General features: G+C 29.2%; 1 protein-coding gene across 5 annotated transcripts in view; it reads right to left on the bottom strand.

Annotated features, from left to right (window-relative positions):
• The window catches only part of LOC122510539, a 253,126-nt gene that overhangs the window by 155,120 nt on the left and 76,247 nt on the right, over positions 1-21,759 (bottom strand). Inside the window, exon 1 of one of the 5 annotated variants that reach the window (XM_043625280.1) lies at positions 7,000-7,080. The exons of the other annotated variants lie outside the window; for them this stretch is intronic. The gene's annotated coding sequence lies outside the window, so the exon portion shown is untranslated. Of the gene's footprint in view, positions 1-6,999; positions 7,081-21,759 lie in introns of those variants that run through there. 5 annotated transcript variants of the gene reach the window in all.

The following is a 21,759-nucleotide window of genomic DNA, read 5'->3' on the forward strand; positions in this document are numbered from 1 at the left end:
TAACTAATATAATAACTTTCTTTCTGTGTAGAGTGCAGCCGCGTTTTTGCATGAATTACAAAAAATCTTTTGAATTTAGATACTTAGAAAGACTCGTATCGATGATTCGTGAAAAATTAAATAATTTTTCACTGTCAGCTTGCATAAATTTTCAAGATTTTTAAAAACATTATTCACCAACAATAACATCAAATATTTAATTAATTTATTATCAATTATTAATTAATAGGTATATCATAAAAATACAATAATAAATTATTATTATTAACTAATTAATTAAAATTTGTTATTATTTGTAGCATAATTATATATTATTATTTGTAATAAAAAAATTTATTTATATATATATATATATATATATATATATATGTATATATATATATATATGGGTCATTCCAGGCCAAATCGGAAATTATTTTGCTTTTGCATCTCAAAAATATTTTTATTAAAAACTACGTGTGAAAACAAAACTTTTCATTATAAAAACGTCCAATTTGATCAATTTTTGACCGAGTTATAAGCATTTAAAAAAAAATTTAAGTAAAAAACGTCATTTTTCATAAATCTGTATCTCCTGAACCGCTTTATGAAAAAATTTGAAAAAATTTAAGATAGCTCATTTCAAAGAGTACTAAAAGAAAGAAAATGTTTAAAAAAAATTTAAGATGCAAAAGCAAAATAATTTCCGATTTGGCCTGGAATGCCCCATATATAGTTATTTTTTTATTAAGTATGTTACATTTCAATTTATAATTTTATCACTGCACATAACGGTCCCACAATTCAAAAGGAAGTTGAAGTAAAATCACTTCCAAGCTTGCGTGGCTATGCGGTATGCGTATTCGACTTGTGTCCTCTAGGTCTAGGTTTCGATCCCCCGTGCGTGCGAAATTTTTCATTCTTAGTTTTAAGTGTTCTGTGTATAATTCTAAATATTGTTACATAAAGTATAAGTTTAAATAATTATTAACAATGATAATAATAATTTAGTCATTAATTTAAATAAATAAGATAGTCTGTTTAAATTATTAAAAAAAAAATAAGAAAAATATTTTTTAAAAACTTATTGCAAAAAAAGATATTCTATTAATTATTCATATTTTTATTCATACTCATAAACATTTATTTGTTCTATGCAACTATTAAATTTCTGCTTGGGTATTATTTATGATAAATTGTTTTTGTTATAGAATTGTTATATATTTGTTCTAAAACAATGTTCTAGTTTTGTTCTAGAATTGTTACAGACTTTGGTTCCTATTTTGTGTCTCCAGGGGGACGACATTTTGACCTGCCTGTTCCTCACCAGTTACAGAACTTGTTCTTTTTGTTCTAGAATAGTTATATAATTATTCTGTAATTTTGCACACTGGGTTTCTATCTATGTAGATAATTTTTACTTTTCTCTAATTCTATTTGGAAACCATAAAAAATACAACCACATAACTTTTTTCCATTCCCAGTATCCTTGGTTTTGACTTTGATTAAGTTAAACACAATAATTTACAATCATAAATCTTGTTACAATTTTCTTTTAACCTTTTACGATATACAAAATACAATCACTGTTGAACATTAAATTACATTACCAGATATGAAAGTTTGATCATACTTTAATTGAAAATTTGTATCTTGAGAAATTGTTTTCATTTTATGCAATTCGTCGTCTCTCCATTTATGTGCTCGTAAACATCCAACATTTATGGTCTTACTTGATTTCACTGTGGATAATTAATTGAACTGTCAGATTGCATGCATCATTACATTTCGACTGGTCAGGCTAATTAGATTCAAAGAGATCGATAAGGTTAATTTGATTTTACAACATATGTATTGGGGTGGTCCAAAAATACGTTAAGAAAAAAAAGTCGGAATTTTTTTGCTCTCACCTCCCAGGATTGAAGTTTGTAGGAAAAAAAATACCCTTGTTTTTTTTCTTCATAATAAAATAATATTAACCCGTGCCTCAAAGCCTTTCAAATTTCTTATGTATTTTAAATGAGAAAAAAACCACTTTTCGTAAATTTAATATAAAATCTAGAGAAAATTTTTTTTCACTCGGTTAAGGATGCTTTTCTTCTAGAGTGTTTAAGGAATAAAATCCTTTTACATATTTAACATATTTTTTATTTTTTTTTTAGTTTTGAAAAATTCTCAAAAAACGGTAATATATTATTTTTTATTACTTATTATCATTTTTTCTCATCTATTGTAATTCAATTCGCTTTTATGAATCTATCAAATATTAAATTCATAAAACCATTGTATTACAATCAATGAGAAAAAAATAAAATAACGAATAAAAAATAATAAATTACCGTTTTTTGCTTTTTTGAGAATTTTTCAAAAATAAAAAAAAATATAGAAAATAAAAAATTTGTTAAATATGTAAAAGAATTTTATTCCTTAAATACTCTAGAAGAAAAACATCCTTAACCGAGTGAAAAAAAAAATTTTCTCTAGATTTTATATTAAATTTACGAAGAATGTTTTTTTTCTCATTTAAAATACATAAGAAAATTGAGGGGCTTTGTGGCACGGGTTAATATTATTTTATTATGAAGAAAAAAAACAGGGGTATTTTTTTTTCTATAAACTGCAATTCTGGGGGGTGAGAGCAAAAAATTCTGACTTTTAGTTTTTTGGACCACCCTAATATGTATCCCCTCAACAATGTCAGGTAGTTATGTATACCTAATTTTTATTTTAAGTCAACCTTTTTTCATATGATGACAAAAAACGATTTTTCTCCAAACTTGTAGTATAAATTCGAAAATATAATACATTTATAAATAACAGGTTGATTATGTTTTTTATGACGATTAATACGTGAATGTAATTATAATAATTATTCCATGGTTCGTGGTTGTTGCTATTTTGTTGGAATTACACGTATGTGCGGAGGAGAGAGATATTTTATTATCCTTAATTATATAGCTTGCGCTAGAACAAACGCAATTAAGTATCATTTTTAATGTAATACTTTCAGAGCTGTCAACTGTCGCCGCTTTTCAGCGCATACTGCTTTTTATTATTACCTGCCTTTATGGTTAATGGGATAACTTTAAAACACTTGTCAATAAATTCATTAAGACTAATGGGTTTACGTAACTTTATTTACATTCCCGATATCGCTTTTATTGAAAGTGTTTAAATATTATTAGTAAATGTATTTTTTAAGTGGGCATATTTTTTATTATGTAGTTAAAAATGTGGAGAGTTAACTTTTTGATGTATTAATTTTTTTTGACGTTCATTTTTTTACGGATATATGGTTAGCCAATATTTTAGCACCGAGACAGTTAAACTTTACGGCGTCAGCTCCATCTGTATATGCTTTTATTTTTACTCGCGAGTTTCCTTCCTATGAACAAGTTTATGGTTGTCGATCGTAGATGGCGTTACTTAATCGTTTTTCCTTCACCTTTTTTCAATTTGGGTATGTAAAAATTAAAAAGATTAGCTAAAAACTTTTAAAATCATTACTTTTTAATTTTATCTTGAAATTAAGATTTAAAAAATGTATTTACTTATAAATATTTTCTTAATATTGAAATTAGTTGTAATTGTGATTAGTTAGTAATTAGAGCGTTTATCTTGATTTTCTGAAAGGCAAAAAATAGGTTATGTTAATTTTCAATTATAGAAAAACACATATACACATATACACCTAATGAAATAATAATTGTGTTATTTGAGGCCAGAATAAAAAAATAATAACCGAAGTCAATTACTTCTTAAAAATTTAAACTATTTCCCTAATTCAATGGCTAAAAAAAAATATTTCCTCCGATACTTTAAATAAAGTGAAAATATTGAATGCGTTTATCGGCAATAAATTTTATAAATTTAATATTAAAATTGATTATACACAAAGAATCTTGAAATGCAATTTAATGGATGAATTAAAATTCTTCGAATAATAATGTATATAGAGAGATGAGATATTAAGATCCGCATAGAATTTTTCATAAATTAAGTTCCATTATTTTTCATTAAATATATAAATTTCCTTTCGATCTACATGTGTGGATAAATTGTTTGGAGACGATCTGGAGATTAGAGAGACAGCCATTAGCTCGATTCTCTCTTCTCTTTCTTTTTTTAATCGAACTGAGCTGACGTGTGTCTTTAATCCTTGGATTTAAGAGTGAAAATAATTATCACGTAAGCCTTCTCGTAAATCATGGTTTATACTCTGAGCAATCGGTTATATGTTGGCGTGTCCATGGTTTTATTGTGGCTGCCAGATCGTATATCACGATATGTATGTGTGCCCTTGGTAATGCCGCGATTGTAAAATTAAGATATATTTCGAGTATATGCTAATGACAGACTGAAACGTAAGTCTAAATTTGACGTTAGTGTTGCCACTTGACTTACGTATTATAAAAAAACAATTTTTTATGTACATTCTCCTTTTTTCAATATATATATTCTCTATATTGTCCGATTATGTAAAAAATTGATCGTAAAATGTGTGGCAACGGAATAAAAAAATTAATTATTTATTACACTCGTTCCATAATCCTGTAGGTAATATTTTTTTCCTAAAAAAGAGAAAATTTTTTTGGGTTAAATATTTATTTTTTTCTTCTCCTTAAAGATTTCTTAATATAAAACTTATCATATAAATTATTAAAATTTCAGAATGTGAAATTAAAATTTTTTATTAGAATCGATTATTGAAGTGCTTTAATAATTTTTAAGAATTATAATTCCTGTAAGAGGAGTTCAATTTTTTGTAATTTATGTTCTCATAATTTCTTTATATTTTCATTATTTTTTTATTATGACTCCCATAATAGTTGACGACATCGATAGAATATGATAATAAATAATTCATGTTTTACTTATATTGCAATTAAAGAGTCTAATTTATCCAACTTTGCATCTATAGACGAGCGTTGCGATAAGGCCTTGAAAAACGCGTAAACTGCACAAGTTCCTCATTTCCGTTATGCGATTGAACACTTTATAAATAGAAAGTATATTCGTTAATTTTCTTGGCATCATTAACATTGCATATTAATTGGCTGATTATGCATTATATCGTCGCATTAAGTATTATAAAAAGAACATTTTAAATAACACACACAGACAGTAGAATAGCCTGTTTGGTGTTTTGAATTTTCAAATTTATTGCTTTTAAATTGCTTTAAATTAGTAATTAAAGTATAAATATGTTTTATATCTGTAGAAAAATTTGAAAACGTACATTATTTTTAAAAGAATCCGATTCACATTAACTGGAATTTGTAATTAGGGAGAAATTTATAATTCAATAAAATCGTGAAGGTGTATTAAGATGAGATCTTTTTTAATTTATTTACAAAAATTTTTTGTTTGAAAACTGAAAACAAAAACGAATAATTTTTAAACGTAAGAATTACAATTACAAATATTTTATTGCTGTAGACAGTTTTGTTCATTCTTAATCCTTTAATGACTTTTTGGGATAGTCATAAACTATTTTTGATAGAAAGGAAACTATTATCCGATAATGAGTGGAGAGATGGCACCATAGTCGAAAAGTTTATTTCCAAAAATGCAAGTTTATGACAACTTGGCAGCAATTTTGATTACTAATTTATGTATTCTTAAACGTATCATGAAAAATTAAATTAAATTCCCCTTTTTCTAAATAGTCCTATGTATTTATAAGAGCCTCTCTTAATTTAAATGTTAAAGATTGTGATGTAATATTATTCTGTGCATTGAAATTGAAAAGAATCAACTTGAGCAATCCCGTGTGAAAATTAAAGTGAAATTGTTTCAAGATTTAATGATTTTGAAAGGAGTCTTCGTCTTCGTCTTATAGTCGTTGGTTTGAATGAGATATGATGAACGTCATGCTTTATAGCTTGGAAGCCCGTTTATAATTAATGTTAATAGCCGTAATGGCAAATGTTAATGGCAAGTGCCGACTGACTAATCTTAATTTATGTGACACTAAAACCACTTCCATATATTCCCAAGTTAATGTACGCGATAAGATCGCCAGATTAAGATATTATATGGCATTCGCCGACACAAACTGGTTGTTGCCTGGAATCCCGGAGGTGTGTAACTGTAGTTACTAACTGCTAAAATGTTTAATTAATTTCACGTATTTACAAAGCGGCAATCATCCCCGCCCGTTCAATGATTCAAATTAATAATATCACCCTTGATGTGTGTCATTAATTTTTCGCCAAGTGTTGATTGTTTCACTTATAAATGGTTTCTGATAATTGACGATCGATTTTTTAAATGTTGATGAACGTTTTCTTCGTCTTTTGATTGTTTTAGAAGTTCATATGGAATTTTTTTTGGGTAATTGTGGTCCAGAGTTGAAAATTTTAGGTTTGAGGGCATATTTTTTTTTTTTTTTTTTTTTTTTTATTGTTCTTCATGTATACCCTATTTGGGTTTTTACATATACGACAACCCCTAAATATTCTCCAATTTTCCCCAGATTCCCAATACCCCCTATTTGCGGTCCGTAGCCGGCTTTTATTAGAAGTACTCGTATTCACATGGCCCTCTCTAGCCATAGTCAAGGGAAACTACGGAAAACCTTAACTGAGTACAGCCGATTTATCGACGCCGAGTCTTGGATGTATAAATTCGAAGTCTCGAATATTACACAACCAAGTCCTCGACGTTCAAATCTCCCGCTCAGATTATCTCACGTGCCGGAAAAATCCCAGGCTAATGGGCGCGAACCAAGTACCCTTGGTCCTAAGCGTCCGCCGAGCGAGGCATTTATCCGACTGAGCTAATCTGTCGGTTTTTTGAGGGCATATTTTGGTTTCTTTTTATTACCTGCAGTTGGTATGGTAGCGTCGGATGCAGTGGCAATGATAAACTACTAGCATAAAATTAGCAGAACGACTTAAAAGGAACAACTGCATACTTCCGCTGCACTTTAGAAACCATTTAATGGCATATAATGAAATATATTTAATTTCTCTGAAATTATTTACAATAAGAGACAAACATGAATTGCGCACTCACCTCAAAGACTGAGATTAATAATTCGCTTTTGCGAGTGTCATTAATTTTTACGAGTGCTGATCACAGCTTAACCGGCTGCCTGATTAACGGCCCAGTTCTTATATACATATATATGTATATATATATATATATATGATTATGTAGCTAGTTTCCACACTGCTGGGAAACTCCCCTCTCGTCGCATTGCTTTTGACGTGGAAGTAGAATAATTGCGGGGCAGGAAATTCTAAAGTAATTAGCCCGCAGCACGTTCTGAAATAAATTACTCGCCCTGTTAACTACTACTACTACACTGGTGGCGGGTTTTGCGTTAGGACATTTTCAGACATTTTCAAGTTCTCTCTCTCTTTCAACGACTAAACTTGGCAAATATAAGCGGTAAGCAATAATGATGCCTAAATGAAAAAAAATCTGCATTTAAAGCAAAATTGAAATAATACCATCGCGAGTTTTGAAACGTGTTAATTATTGCAGTCAAGAGTCTCTTTCTTTCAGGGTTTTTTTTGTGTAAAAAATCCAGAAATAACTCTTGTTGATTAAATCTCAATCTGAATTCTTCATTTCACGCGAGTTTATAATTAGTTTAAGAAAAATTTGCATGGAAACATTCTTAAATGTAGCTACTTTAACGTTTTCTGTTTTTTAAGAATAAAAAACTGATTTTTACCTTCAAAGATTTTAATTTTCTTTGGTTTGAATAACTACACTGAAAAAAATGATATTGTCGATTTTGTGATACGAGTATAGTAAGTACGTATACAGTCAACTCCACCAATAGTGCCGCTATCAATAGTGCCACTTCTCCTCTTTCTCGCTCGAGCTCTATCCCCACCTTAGCGACTCTAGCACGGCTTCTGAATTTCGAGTTTCCCCTAAGAGAGAAATATACAAACAGTGGGGGTACTACAGTTCCAAGAAAAGTCGTAAACGCTGTGCAATTTTGCGGCACTATTCATAGAGTTGACTGTAGCTGAAATAGCAATACTGTATTTCTGTTCTTCAAATACAGTATTGGTGTTCTTCACATACATATTACTGTCTCTTACATACATATGGCTGTTCTACACTGTGTATGGCTGAAACAGCAACACTGTATGGCTGATCCATATCAACCAATATAATATGTGAGAATTGGACACATTTATGGCAGTACCATAAATATATTTTTTCAGTGATACTATTAGTAATTCTTCATAGTTTTTATATTTCCTACTATTTATTCGGAAATTCTATTTAAATCATTTGAATATTTATGTAAAAAATCAAAACTGTTTATATTGTATTCTGATATATTAAAATAAATGTAAATTAATTTAAAAAAAATTATTATTTACATTTTTACGCAAGTATCTATTTATCAATCTACCACGATTTGAACTCTCAGCCTTATAGTGCTGTCTGTGCGTAGAGTTTGTTTTTAATGGAGCCTTCAACCATTGGGAGCGCGCGCCTAGACGCGCTCGACCAAGGGAGGCTATGAGAATCTGCTGCAAAGTATCAGTTTTAAGAAACATGTGGAGTAATAGTATATTAAGCAACAAGAGGAGAAAGGCAGCCATTTCTTTACGGTGATTTTTGTGACACGAGTGGAGGTCGAGGGCGCCCCGAGACCGGAACGAGTGTCACAAAAATCATCGTAAAGAAATTGGCTGCCTTTATTCTCGTGTTACTTACGATATTTTTTATTCCTAATGCACAAAAGCGGCGATTTCAGATAGCAGACGACAGGGAGTAAAAGTCATTCACTTGTTCGATTTGTATGAAAATGGCGGCCGATTTCTCCCTTGGGCAAGAAAAATGCATGTGAACAGCTAATTTTCTTGCCCTTGGGAGAACACGGCCGCCATTTTCATACGGTCGAAGAAATGAATGACTTTCCTCCCTGTCGGCTGCTATCAGAAAGCGCCGTTTTTGTGCATGTGGGATAAAAAATCTGTTCTTTCTAACTTCTATGGAATTTCGAAAGATTCAATCTCTTTAAAACTGTTGACCAACCGATTCATAGTATTGTTAAGATTTTTCTTTTCACATTTCCGTTAAATTTATTATATATTTTTAGATTTTTGAGGAATATTTAAGAACTACTTACTGCATACACAGACACAATTTTGTAGAAAAATTATTTTTCTAATTTATCAGTTTTTAAATTTAAATCAATAAAAATAAACTAATTATTACTCTTTAAATTTAAGTAAGTAAAAATTCGCTTAGAAAAGTTACGTCAAAAGTCTTTCACGCAAAAAAGTACGTGTATGTAGACTTATTTATAATACACATATCGGATTTTTTTCTTTAGTAATTAGTGAAAAAAACGTTAACTAATAATTATAAATTAAATGTGAAAAAAATAATTTTCCTACTTTCCTCGGAAATATTTCCTATAAATATTGGAAAGAAATCCGTAAGGCCCGGAAAATTCTCCGAATATTTAGGAATAATTTCCGTTTTACTGTGGAAGAAATATTTTTCCATTTTTTCTCGGAAATATTTCCGACAAATATTGGAAAAAAATCCATCATTTTCGGAAAATTTTCCGAATATTGAGGAAGAATTTCCATTTTTCTGTGAAAAAGGATTTCTCCTACTGATTTCGGAAATATTTCCTACTAAATATTCGGAAAACTGTAATTTACACCTAATTTCGGAAAAATATCCTAGTTTTTTATCGGAAAAAATTCCGAAATTTTCTACAGTGTACAGTTGAAGAAAGAAAGAAACTGATTCAGACAATTTATTCTGTTCTGACAGCAGTCAAAAATTGTTTAAAAAATAATTTGTTTATAAAAATTGTTATAAACAAATGGAGAAAATTGATAAAATTTTAAAATCTATTACCGCCATTCGATTCTACGCGAAAAATTAATAAAGGAACATGTATGACTTTTTAAAAATTTTCTCTCTATTTGTTGTAAAGAAATAATTTATAAACAAATAATGCACTCCCTGGTGTAACGTCCTGTAACGATGACGTCACTTTTAAAATATTTCGAATTTCTATATTTTATACAAAAACATATTTTCAGGAAAATATCTAAACTGAGAGAAGATAGTTGTAAGCCTAAAAATCAATACTCTAAAATTTTGAGTTTTAATCTTAGAGTATACTATCTTCGTCTCCACACACAAATAGAGATTTCTTGAAACTATTTTCTTTTAGTCTATACCGCTAAAAGGAAGATAAAATTCTTTTAAGATGAACCTTATTATTTACAACAGTCCCTTTTTACACAACTTCATCAAAATATGTTTTCATGAAAATAATATTCAATTCTTTTAAAATATATTCTGTTTAAATTTAAATAATGTTAATAAAATTCAAAATGTCAAATTAATTAATTATTACTAATTAACAATAAAAATTATTAACAAAATAATTGTTTTTAACAAATTAAAAATATTTCTAACTATATAAAAATTGACATAAATTAATTAGTTAATTTTGATGTTTCGAATATTATAAACAAATAATTAACAATAAACAATTAACAACAATTAGAATTAATTGTTGAACAGTTAAAATATTAAAGTCCGAAATTATTAAATAACAATTTTGATTATTTGTTTTATTAATTAATAGAATGTTTAAACAAATTATCCAGTTTACTGTTAAATAAAATATTAATTAACAAATTATTATTATAACTATTAAGTAATAAAATAATAATCAGAATGTTATCGAATTAGTTAGAATAAATAGGTAATTATTGAAATCATTAATTTTATTGTTGTTATCTTTAATAATTATAAATGTTTAAACAAATTATTGACAATTAATATTTAAACATTGTATTAATTAACAAATTGATTTGATAATTATTTAATAACGTAAATTTCATCGAATTGTTTGTATTAACTAAATAATTAATAATTTAATAATTGTTAATAATAATAATTGCAATTGTTAAAATAATTATTATAAACAACCGTTTATTAATATGTTGAATATTTTACATTTAGAAATATGTTAAAATTAAGAAAAAATGCTATTTCTGTAAATTCTAGAAATTGGAGTTGGAAGGGAGATGAAGTTGAGGAACGATAAGACTCAGCCCCTTTTCAAAGATCCTCCTACGCTTAAAACTGATAAAAATGGGACGGACCCAAAATTCGCCTATCAGGCCCATTTCTTAATGCATTTTCTCTCCATTTTCTTTTTCTTAAACCAATCCAAAATTAACCAACCTCTTTTTCCCTTTCTACAATATTTTCATCCCCGAATTTTCCTCCCTTGAGAAAATCAGAAGTGGGAACTGTTACATAAATATACGTGTTCCTTAAGGAAAATTCAGAGCTCGAAAAGCTATCAACTCAAACTAGAGTTCTCGAACAGCTATCAATTAAACTTAGAGTCCTCTCAAGTTTAATTCTTCAAGTGTTCATTCAAATTTCAAGTCCTATTTCAAATTCAAATTCTATTTTTCAAAGTTCAAGTTCGTATTCAAGTTCGTATTCAAGTTCAAATTCAAGTTTTATTCAAATTCAAGTTCTATTTCAAATTCAATTTCTATTTTTCAAGTTCAAGTTCTATTTCAAATTTTAATAAAAAAAAGAAGAATTCAACATCAACTCCATCTCTGCTTCCAGTTCCAGTTTCGAATTCAACTCCAATATTATAATAAAAGTAAGTACAATTTAAAAATTGCTGTCTTATATCATTTCTGTCTACAATCTTGTCATATTTTTTTTTTAAGGAATAGGAATATACTCCGTCAATCTCAGTATATGAATATTCCATTTAATCCAAATTTTAATTAAATTAAAACTGACTCCTAATACAAAAAGGACCTTTGAAGCCGAGATCCAGTATTTACTCGATATTTGTTGAAGAAAAATCTCATCCTTTTTTTATTAAACTCAATATTCCTTAAATTTTTTTTCTTTAATTAAATAATAAAAGGAGAAACAAAAGAAAGTGTTCCTTAGCTATTGGATGTAAAAATCCAGGCTAAAAACAAAATTTAAATTAATTAAATTTAATATTTAATTTATTTTAAACAAAGTATTGTTGCGAACCATAATATTATTTTTGGGACGTAACACTGGTTAAAAAACCGGACAGATTTCGGACTAATCCGAAATTTGTCCGTAACAATGCGGTTTATGGTCAGGTTTTTGTCACCCGCAATTAATCCGGAAAAATTCGAATTCTATATACGGTTTGTGAACAACTAGTGAAACCGGAGTTGGTCTGATGAAGTCCGAAATTAATCAGTTAATTTTAACTAGTGAATCCGGAATTAGTCCGAAACAGTCAAAAGTTAGTCCGGACAATTTAGTGAATGTTAATAAAAAAATAATTATACAAAAAATTATTATACAAGTTTTACATATTAATTATTATTACTTTATGCTACATTCATAATATTTTTCGATTTACCTATCGCAATTTTATTTACATTAACTTAAAATTTCTAACGCTTGGGGATTCGAACCTACACCTATCTAACATTATATCGCACCGAAATCGAATACACTAACCACTATACCACGCTCGCATGAGAGTTCATATTCATTATAGAATTTATCAAGTGCCACGAAAAGAAATGACAAGAAACTAACACATCAGTGTGAATTTTAATATTGAAACAAGATAACTAATAATACTAGTAAATTTGTAAAAACAAATTGACTGCAGAATTAAATATTTTATTTACGATAAATAAATACCCTGAATAAAAAGTGGGACCGATTTCGGACTAATCCGGATTTTTTCCGCAACAGTACGGTTTATTGTGGAGTTTTTTTTACCATGAATTAAGTTTGAAATCAATACCGTTTTTTATAACTATTGAATCCGTAACTAGTCCGGTATAGTCCGAAATTAGTCAGATCATATGCAACTAGTAAATGCAGAAGTAATCCGGTTGGTTTAACCAGTGAATCCGCAGCTAATCCGAAACAGTCTGCTTATGGACAGGTTTTTGTCGCTCGGAATTTGTCCGGATAAATTCAAACTCAATGCGGTTTGTATATAACCAGTGAATCCGGAATTAGTCCGATCTAGTCCGAAGTTAGTCTGATAATACGCAACTTGCAAATGTGAAATTATTAAATCCGGAATTAATCTGGTTTTGGTCAGGTTTTTGTCATACGAAATTATAATTATAGTTTGAATTTAACTGCATTTAATACAAATTGTTTTTAATATACAAATTCAATATTATAACAAAATCATTCTGGATTAAGTCTTTGAATTAGATTGAATATGGATTGTTTTGAACTGTCTGTGGATTGTACATATTTACAAATTCTTATAATAATAAGACTTATTTTCGGACTGGGGTGTTTTGATCGGATATTATTAGGATTGACGCTGACTATTACCGAATTCTTTGCATACAGATTTCGGATTGTTCCATACTTGTTTCGGATTAAATCTTTTAACAGGATTAAATTTGGATCATTGCGGACTGATTTCGTATTCTTTACATATTGATTTCGGATTATTTCGTATTTGTTTCGGATTATACCTTTTAGTTGGATTAAATCTGGATTGTTGCGACAATTTTCGGATTCTTAGCATACAGATTTCGGATTGTTTCGTACTTCTTTCGGAATAGGATTTTGCCACACTTAGTTTCAAATTGTTGCGGACTAATACCGGATTTTTTGCTTACAGAGTTCGAATTGCTCCGGACATTTTGCGGATTAAGTTCTTTTAACTAGATTAAACTCGGATTGTTGCGGACTGATTCCGTATTCTTTACATATTGATATCGGATAATTCCGTACTTATTTTAGAAGAATTCTTCACCGGTCATAAATTCGGATTGTTGCGGACTAATTACGGACTGCATTCGTAGAAATTCAGGATTACTCCGGAGTGTTTTTGGATTTAGGTTTTCGTTCGGATTGATATCAGACTATCGCGGATCATTTTCGGGCATTTTTCGTACAATTTTCGGACTAATCCGTACTAATATGTCCGTATTTAATCCGGAATTAGTCCGAAATTTTTACCAGGGCTCTCATGTACCTATTAGAGCCCATCATTAGACAAATTAAAATTTCAGCAAAATTATTATTGGAAACAGGACTGCGGATCAAATGATGACTTTTGACGTTAAAAATTGTTTAAAAATTAATTTGTATAAACAAATTGTTATAATCAAATAGAGAAAATTAATAAAATTTTTAAAACTAATACCGCCATTTGATTCTGCGGGAAAAATTACTAAAGAAACATGTATAACAAATTATTTTTTAAACAATTATTTACGTCAAAAGTTATCATTTGATCCGCAGTCCTGTTTCCAAGAATAATTTTGCTAAAATTTTCATTTGTCTAATGATGGGCTCTAATAGGTACATGAGAGTGCATTATTTGTTTATAAATTACAGAAGTCTGCAAAAAAAAAAAAATTCCCGTTGTCTGAGATCGAGAAGTCATTTCCCGCAGTATTTGGTGCGCTGAATCCGAATCTGGCATCGAAAACCTCCCATAACGTCAGGATTTTGAGAAAAGTGGGGTTAAATTTCCAAAAATCTTGTTTTTCGATGTTTTTGAAAATTTCTACCGGGTATATCCGACGTGCTAGAGACATGTCATAGTAGTAAAATTAAAGCCTTAAAGTGAATTTGATCAATTTTGAATAACTAAGTTCGCCATACTGGATCCGACATTTTGAATTTTGAAAATCTGACAATATATTCGTAATCAGCTACCCCGAAAACCCCCGAGTAACAAATTTTAAGCGAATCCAATCATTTTTTAAAATAGTTTACGGACTGTGTGAGCCAATTTTTATGCTTGCCAACTGTTAAAAAAATAATTTTTGACGGCTAATTTAGTTTGTTGTCAACAATATCACTTTATCTTCTTAAAGTACAGGGTTTAGGCTTTAATTTAACTCCTATGACAACTCTCACTTTTCTCAAAATCCTGATGTGATGGGAGGTTTTCTTAGTTCCTTTAGTAATTTTTCGCGTAGAATCGAATGGCGCGAGTTTTTAAAATTTTATCAATTTTCTCTATTCGTTTATAACAATTTGTTTAAACAAATTATTTTTTAAACCATTTTTAACGTCAAAAGACATCATTTGATCCTCAGTCCTGTTTCCAATAACAATTTTGCTGAAATTTTCATTTGCATAATGATGGGCTCTAATAGGTACATGATAGTGCATTATTTGTTTATGAATTATTTATTTACAACAAATAGAGAGAAAATTTGTTAAAAGTTATACATGTTTCTTTAGTAATTTTTCGCGTAGAATCGGATGGCGCTATTAGTTTTTAAAATTTTATCAATTTTCTCCATTTGTTTATAACAATTTTTATCAACAAATTATTTTTAAAACAATTTTTGACGTCAAAAGTCATTATTATATCCGCAGTCCTATTTCCAATAATAACTTTGGTGATATTTTTTTTATTTGTCTAATCATGGGCGTTAATGGGTTAAATATGTAACGATTTTCTTATTTGAGAAAATAAATAAAAACAGCGACAATAAAAATTTAAAAAATAAGCAAAATGATAAAATAAAAGATTTCAAATAAATGAATAAAATAACGAAATTACATAAAATATACAAAATACATTATAGAAATAAACATACAATAAATAAATAAATTAAATACATACACACATACAAATTAAAAATATGCAAAGGAAATTTTCACGATAAAATATAATCAAAATAAACAATAATAAATTAAAAACGAGACAAATAAAATAAGAAATTCACAATTCGCCGCACGACTACTTTCACTCTCTTATTAAATCCGTCAAAAATAATTATAAAAATCATCTCTTAAACTCAGACATTCTCATTATTATTTCATACATCTCAAATTATCTTTGGTATCAGTCAAACTTACTGGAAACTCGTACGAACTTCCCAACAGTAGTCATAACGAGGGAAAGTCCAGGCTTTGTGAGTTGTTACGACTTCCAAATTTACATGGATTAGATAACTTAACGTCATCTTAATGATCTTCAAAATTCCAAACGGATACAAACGGCCACACTTTATTTTTAAACACAAAATGCAAATATTTTATAAACAACAAGAATAAACTAAAAATTGAACAATTTGAATTTAAAGAAGAAAACTACCTTCCGTGTCCTCGCCTCGGCCGGCACGTGAGAGCTTAGCCGTTGTTGAACCGGTGTCGACGAATTGCGAAAGTCAATTAAGGCACTTTTCCTATGTGACGGTTTGAAAAAATCGATTTTTTTTGCATGTTGTAGAATTAAACAGAGCACGGGCGCGAGCTACAGCTACCAAAACTTTAAACGCGTTTTTCTCAAAACTACTTTTTTCTAACTGGTGACAAGGATTACTCAAAATCTATTTAATCGATCGGTCTGCAATTTAGAGGCATTATTCTACACATGAGTCGCTCTCTTGTGAACCTCGGTCATGATTTTACATAAACATTTTCCTATTTTTTTAAACAATTAGGGGAGAGTGGGGCAAAGGCGCTAGATTTACATTTATCGATGTATATTTTTTAAATTAAGCAATTAATTTATGCGGTCTTTGTTTTTCATTATGGGTTCATACCACTTTGTCATCTTCAAAAAAGCAAAAATTTTTCTATTACGGATTTCGAAAGTAAAATATGTCAAAAATGTGGTGTAAAATTTTTAGAAAGATCCCATCACTCAAAATATATTTTTTTCAATGCTATTTGAGCGCGTACACGGCTATGTAAGTATAAAACAAAAACTTTAAACGCGTTTTTCTCAAAACCATATTTTTCCATGCTGCGGGATGTTTTTCTCGGCAACTACTGGACCAATTCTCAAAATTTTTTTACGAAAATCTTCGTCACATGGGTGGGTATCGCCGGAACTAGAATTATTTAAAAATATTAATTTTTACTATTTTTTTAAACCGAAAAACTGCAAAATAAAACTTTAATTTTCGAAAAAAAATTTTAAATTGCCGCCATTTTGTTATTTTTGCATAAAAATTAAAAATTCTAGTTCGGACGATAGGCACAGTCCTAGTGAAGATAAATCAATTTGAATTTTGTGTTTTAGATTTTTCTAACCTGAGAAATCAATCCCGCAGCTGGCATCGGTATTTTTAGCAGGTATAAAATTATTGTTAAATTTTAAATAAACAAATAACATTTTTTAAATAAAATAAGGTTTTTTATACAGTTAAAGAGTGTATTTATTGAACTAAAAAAATGCAGATTAATATAATCCATAGGAATCGTAAAAAAAATTCTAGAAAATAGCTTCATTTTCAAGCGTGTAAAGTGGTATGAACCCTTAATCGAAAACTAATCAACAAGAAATTTTAATAGTTGTTATTTACTATATTATAATTATAAATACATTATTTAATGAAATTTAAAAACAATGCAAAAAATGCCTTTGCCCCACACGCTGGGGCAGCGACGTTTTCGCTTATATTTCTAAAAGAAAGCATTTATAAGCCTTAAAAAAATTAACAAGTAATATTTACGAAACATAAGGTTAACAACATATTATTAAAAGAATTAAACTATTTACATAAAAAATAAAAACTTTTAGTGATTTTAACCTTATATTGTGAATTAATACATAGAAAATTCGAATATTTAATTGTTTTTAACCAAATTATGTTCAATATTGCCTTTGCCCCACATAACAAACTTTTTTACTTTAAATTAAAAATATTTAGATACAAAATTAAACTAAAACACCACGCCAGTTGTGTAGAGAAATATTTAATTTATTTATATGTTACGTTTAAAAAAATTAAATACTTAAACTTATGTTATAAAAAATAAAAGTTTGTTCAGTAAAATTATCATTTTATTTTTGCAAAAAAAATTTTTTGTTATATTTCTCAAAATATTAGATATTTTTAGGTTTTTCTTTTTTTAATCAATTGGTCTGATTGCACTGCAACTTAATTTTTAATACCAATTGGAATAGACAGAAAATAAAGGAGATATTTTAAAAAACGTCTTTGCCCCGCATAGCGCCATTGCCCCACTCTCCCCTACTTACGAAAAAACAAGCGATTTTTGAAATTTTTTTTTAACAGTCCGCCATTTTGTTATTTATTAAGATAAATTGTTTATTGAGGTTCACACGATAACAGTAAGCCTACTGAGTAAAACTACGTTTGATTTTTTTATTTCAGACAATACTGAAGAAAGTTATCGTTGCGACCGTTCACCCGTGCATTTTCAAATTTTTTCAAGTGCATTTTCAACTTTTGACTCATAAAAATAATTATTAAATGATTTGAAAAATCACTAAAAAAATATTTTTGTATATTTTTAGACACCAATTATAACATGTAAAATAAGTTATAGAATTATATTTTATTTTCTATGAAAAAAAAATTCCTGAAAAAAGCCTGAAATTTCGGCCGTCACATAGGAAAAGTGCCTTAATAAATTAATTGATCGCACTTTTCATCGACCCCGCAATTTAACGCTAAACCCCCACTACTGTCTAAATATTAGAGGACAAGCAAATTATAATAATTTAAAAGAATACTTGGAAGTCGGACCGGTCACATTTGCCAGGAGCACTTGTATCGCTTCAAATAGTTATTACTTCAGTAGAATTGCGAAATTTATAAATAGTTTACTGAAAACCAGTAAAACATGGGTATTTGACACCCAGGGCTGTAAAGTTTGTTCTGTAAGCTGGAATTTAGAGGTGTGCAAAAAGCTCGAATCTCAATCGAGCTTTTAATTTTTCGAGCCGAACCGAGCTGTGTAAAAAGCTCGAATAATTCCAAGTACTGGAATGTTTTCGAGCTCTTGAGTAAATTCGAGTTTTAGAGAAAATTCATATAATCTTCGCATATATTATAATTAGCAAATTGAAATACACTTTGAAATTGAAGATTTATTTACTTTACTGATTCAGTAATTCGCATAAATTCGGAATTTTCCACTTATTAACCCTCTGTCTACTAAAGTGACCGTTAAGGTACTCTCTTACCTCTACTGCCTGCCTGCGCACTCGCGCAGGCAGGCGCAATGAGAGTAAGGGAGAAAAAACATTTAATTTGAATTTTCTGACTCTCTTACTCTTATGTGTTACCATGACGACCTGCAGGCAGGCAGGCAGTAGAGCTGTGCGAGTGTCTTTATCGACAAAAAACGACAATTCGCACCTAGAGAAAGAGACTAGCCAATGAAAGTGCTTCGTTTTATGTGTTAGTGAAATTCAAATCAGCAGTGCCGTATCATACATCATTTGCAGTATACACAGTCGCTCTCGATTAATTTCAAGTTTACCGCGTGCGACATAACCTCTTTGGGGGGAAGGATACGATTTTTTTAAATGAAAGCTGAGGTTTTTTACTAAAAGGACATATATGTAACTGTCCACGAGAAAACGCGGCTTAGCTCCCAAACGTGAATTTCACAGGGCGAGCGATTGAAGTACTATGATTGAAGTTAACTACGCTTGACATACCCATCTTTAAAACGATATATTGTCGAAAGTAATTGATATTTTTAACTTTTGGCTTTTGCATTTGAAAAAGCTACATAAAATCTGTCGATTACCATAAAAAACTCAAAATTGATTTTTTGGACCTAAGCCGTATTTTATCGTGGACAGTCACATATATATGCAAAAGTGGGCCTAGAATGTTTAAACACTGAAAAAAAGAGATTTCTACCAAACGTAGCCAAAAACCGGGTTTTGAGCCCTCCGGTCAGTAGAAATTTTTTTTTTCAATGTTTACACAGTCTAGGCCCACTTTTGCATATATATGTCCTTTTAGTAAAAAACCTCAGCTTTCATTAAAAAAAATCGTATCCTTGTCCCTGTTATAGTCAGCAAAAATATATATCCCCATCTGTATTGTTTCATATTCGACATGAGTTGCAAACGTTTTTGCAACTCAGTCTTATTCCTCCCTTTAAAGTGTAATCTTGATTATTATAATAAATTGTCACTCTCAGGAATGTTAAAAAGTAAAGTGTGTCTATTTAATAAATTAGACCGTAACATTTTGGCGATCCTGCCAGGATAGCAACAAACGACGTAATAATAAATCGTCAAACTGTGCTACCTTCGATTTTGAACCTGTTTTTCTACGGAAAATATAATTGTTCAACCAAAGGAGGAAAGGCTCCGTGGGTACTCTACGGATACCTTCGAGAAATTTAATATGTCATATTAATTGAGGTGCTTGAGCTTGTCGATATAGACAATAAGACTTCTGGAGGAATTTCATCCAATTGGAGATCCAGGCAGATACGTCAGTCGCTTACTTCGGGTGTTTTGCAGCAGTGTCTACGGCCACTCTTCACACATTACCAGGGTCCAGAAGAAGCAGAAATACGTAAGAGAGTCAAAACGCGTCAATCGTGAATAATTTTTTTTAATATTTTTGGAAAAGTCAGAACATTTATGAAAATCTGTAGTTCACAGAAAACCAAAAAAACACTTTTAACCGTTTTTTAAAATTTTAAATATTTATACCTTTTTTTATAATAAAAAATTTTTGCATTATTTAAAAAAAAATTAATAACTCATTACTGTTTTGCTAGAAATTAATGGCAATTTTTTTCGTAGTCATTGAATAGCCACTCTTTTAAATAAACTTAATTGTGAAAAAAAATTTATAAAATTTTTTAATTTTTAATAACAATTTTATGTACAATTAGTGTTTTTTATGCTTTCTAGAGCAAGGATTTTGATAAAATTTATATGTAAGATACATTAAACCTACATCTTTATATTCCCAAAAAAAAAATTTGTATTTCCAATTACAACCGTAGATTTTGAATTTTTTGTTGCGCCGTGCGCCGTCTGCTCGTTTACCGCGTCATCCATCGCTGTGATAAATGCCGCGGTAAACGAGCAGACGGTGCACGGCGCAACAAAAAATTCAAAATCTTCGGTTGTAATTTGAAATAAAATTTTTTTTCGGGAATATAAAGATGTAGGTTTAATGTATCTTACATATAAATTTCATCAAAATCCTTGCTCTAAAAAGCATAAAAAACACTAATTGTTTATAAAATTGTTATTAAAAATTTAAAAATTTAAAAATTTTTTTTCACAATTAAGTTTATTTAAAAGAGTGGCTATTCAATGACTACCAAAAAAATTGCCATTAATTTCTAGCAAAACAGTAATGAGTTATTAATTTTTTTTTAAATAATGCAAAAATTTTTTATTATAAAAAAAATGTATAAATATTTAAAATTTTGAAAAACGGTTGAAAGTGTTTTTTTGGTTTGCTGTGAACTACAGATTTTCATAAATGTTCTGACTTTTAAAAAAAATATAAAAAAAATTTATTCACGGTTTTGACGCGTTTCGACTAAAGATTTATTCTTCAACGAATAAACAACATTTGATATGTTTGATTCATTAAATGGTAACTAGACTACGCGTGTTAGTAAGTCTTAGTTTTCTCAATAAAATAAACTATTTCTCTGAATAATCTTGTCGTATTGTTACGTGAAACATTCATTTACACCCGACACAAAATAATATTTAGCAGTCTGACATATCACACTTATAGGGATTTAAAACACACAAACTCTATATCTGACACAGACTCTGACTCGACTGACAAAAGTTTAAATATGGAGAACGAAACGTATATGAAAGATTCTTTCGTATTTCATGATTGTTTTACGACTCTTGAAAAAGATTTATTGGCATTATTACGAGCAGTGACTTATTCGCTTACAACAGAACAATCAATTAGAACTATCTATAAATAATTTATTATTCGCTTACACATATATATATATATATGCAGCAAAAGATAAAAGTCGTAAATCGATTTCATTAATTAAAGAATAGAAGACAAAATGGTTATA

Source organism: Leptopilina heterotoma, unplaced genomic scaffold (genome assembly GCF_015476425.1).
Source record: "Leptopilina heterotoma isolate Lh14 unplaced genomic scaffold, ASM1547642v1 Lhet_70, whole genome shotgun sequence".
Taxonomy (NCBI): domain Eukaryota; kingdom Metazoa; phylum Arthropoda; class Insecta; order Hymenoptera; family Figitidae; genus Leptopilina; species Leptopilina heterotoma.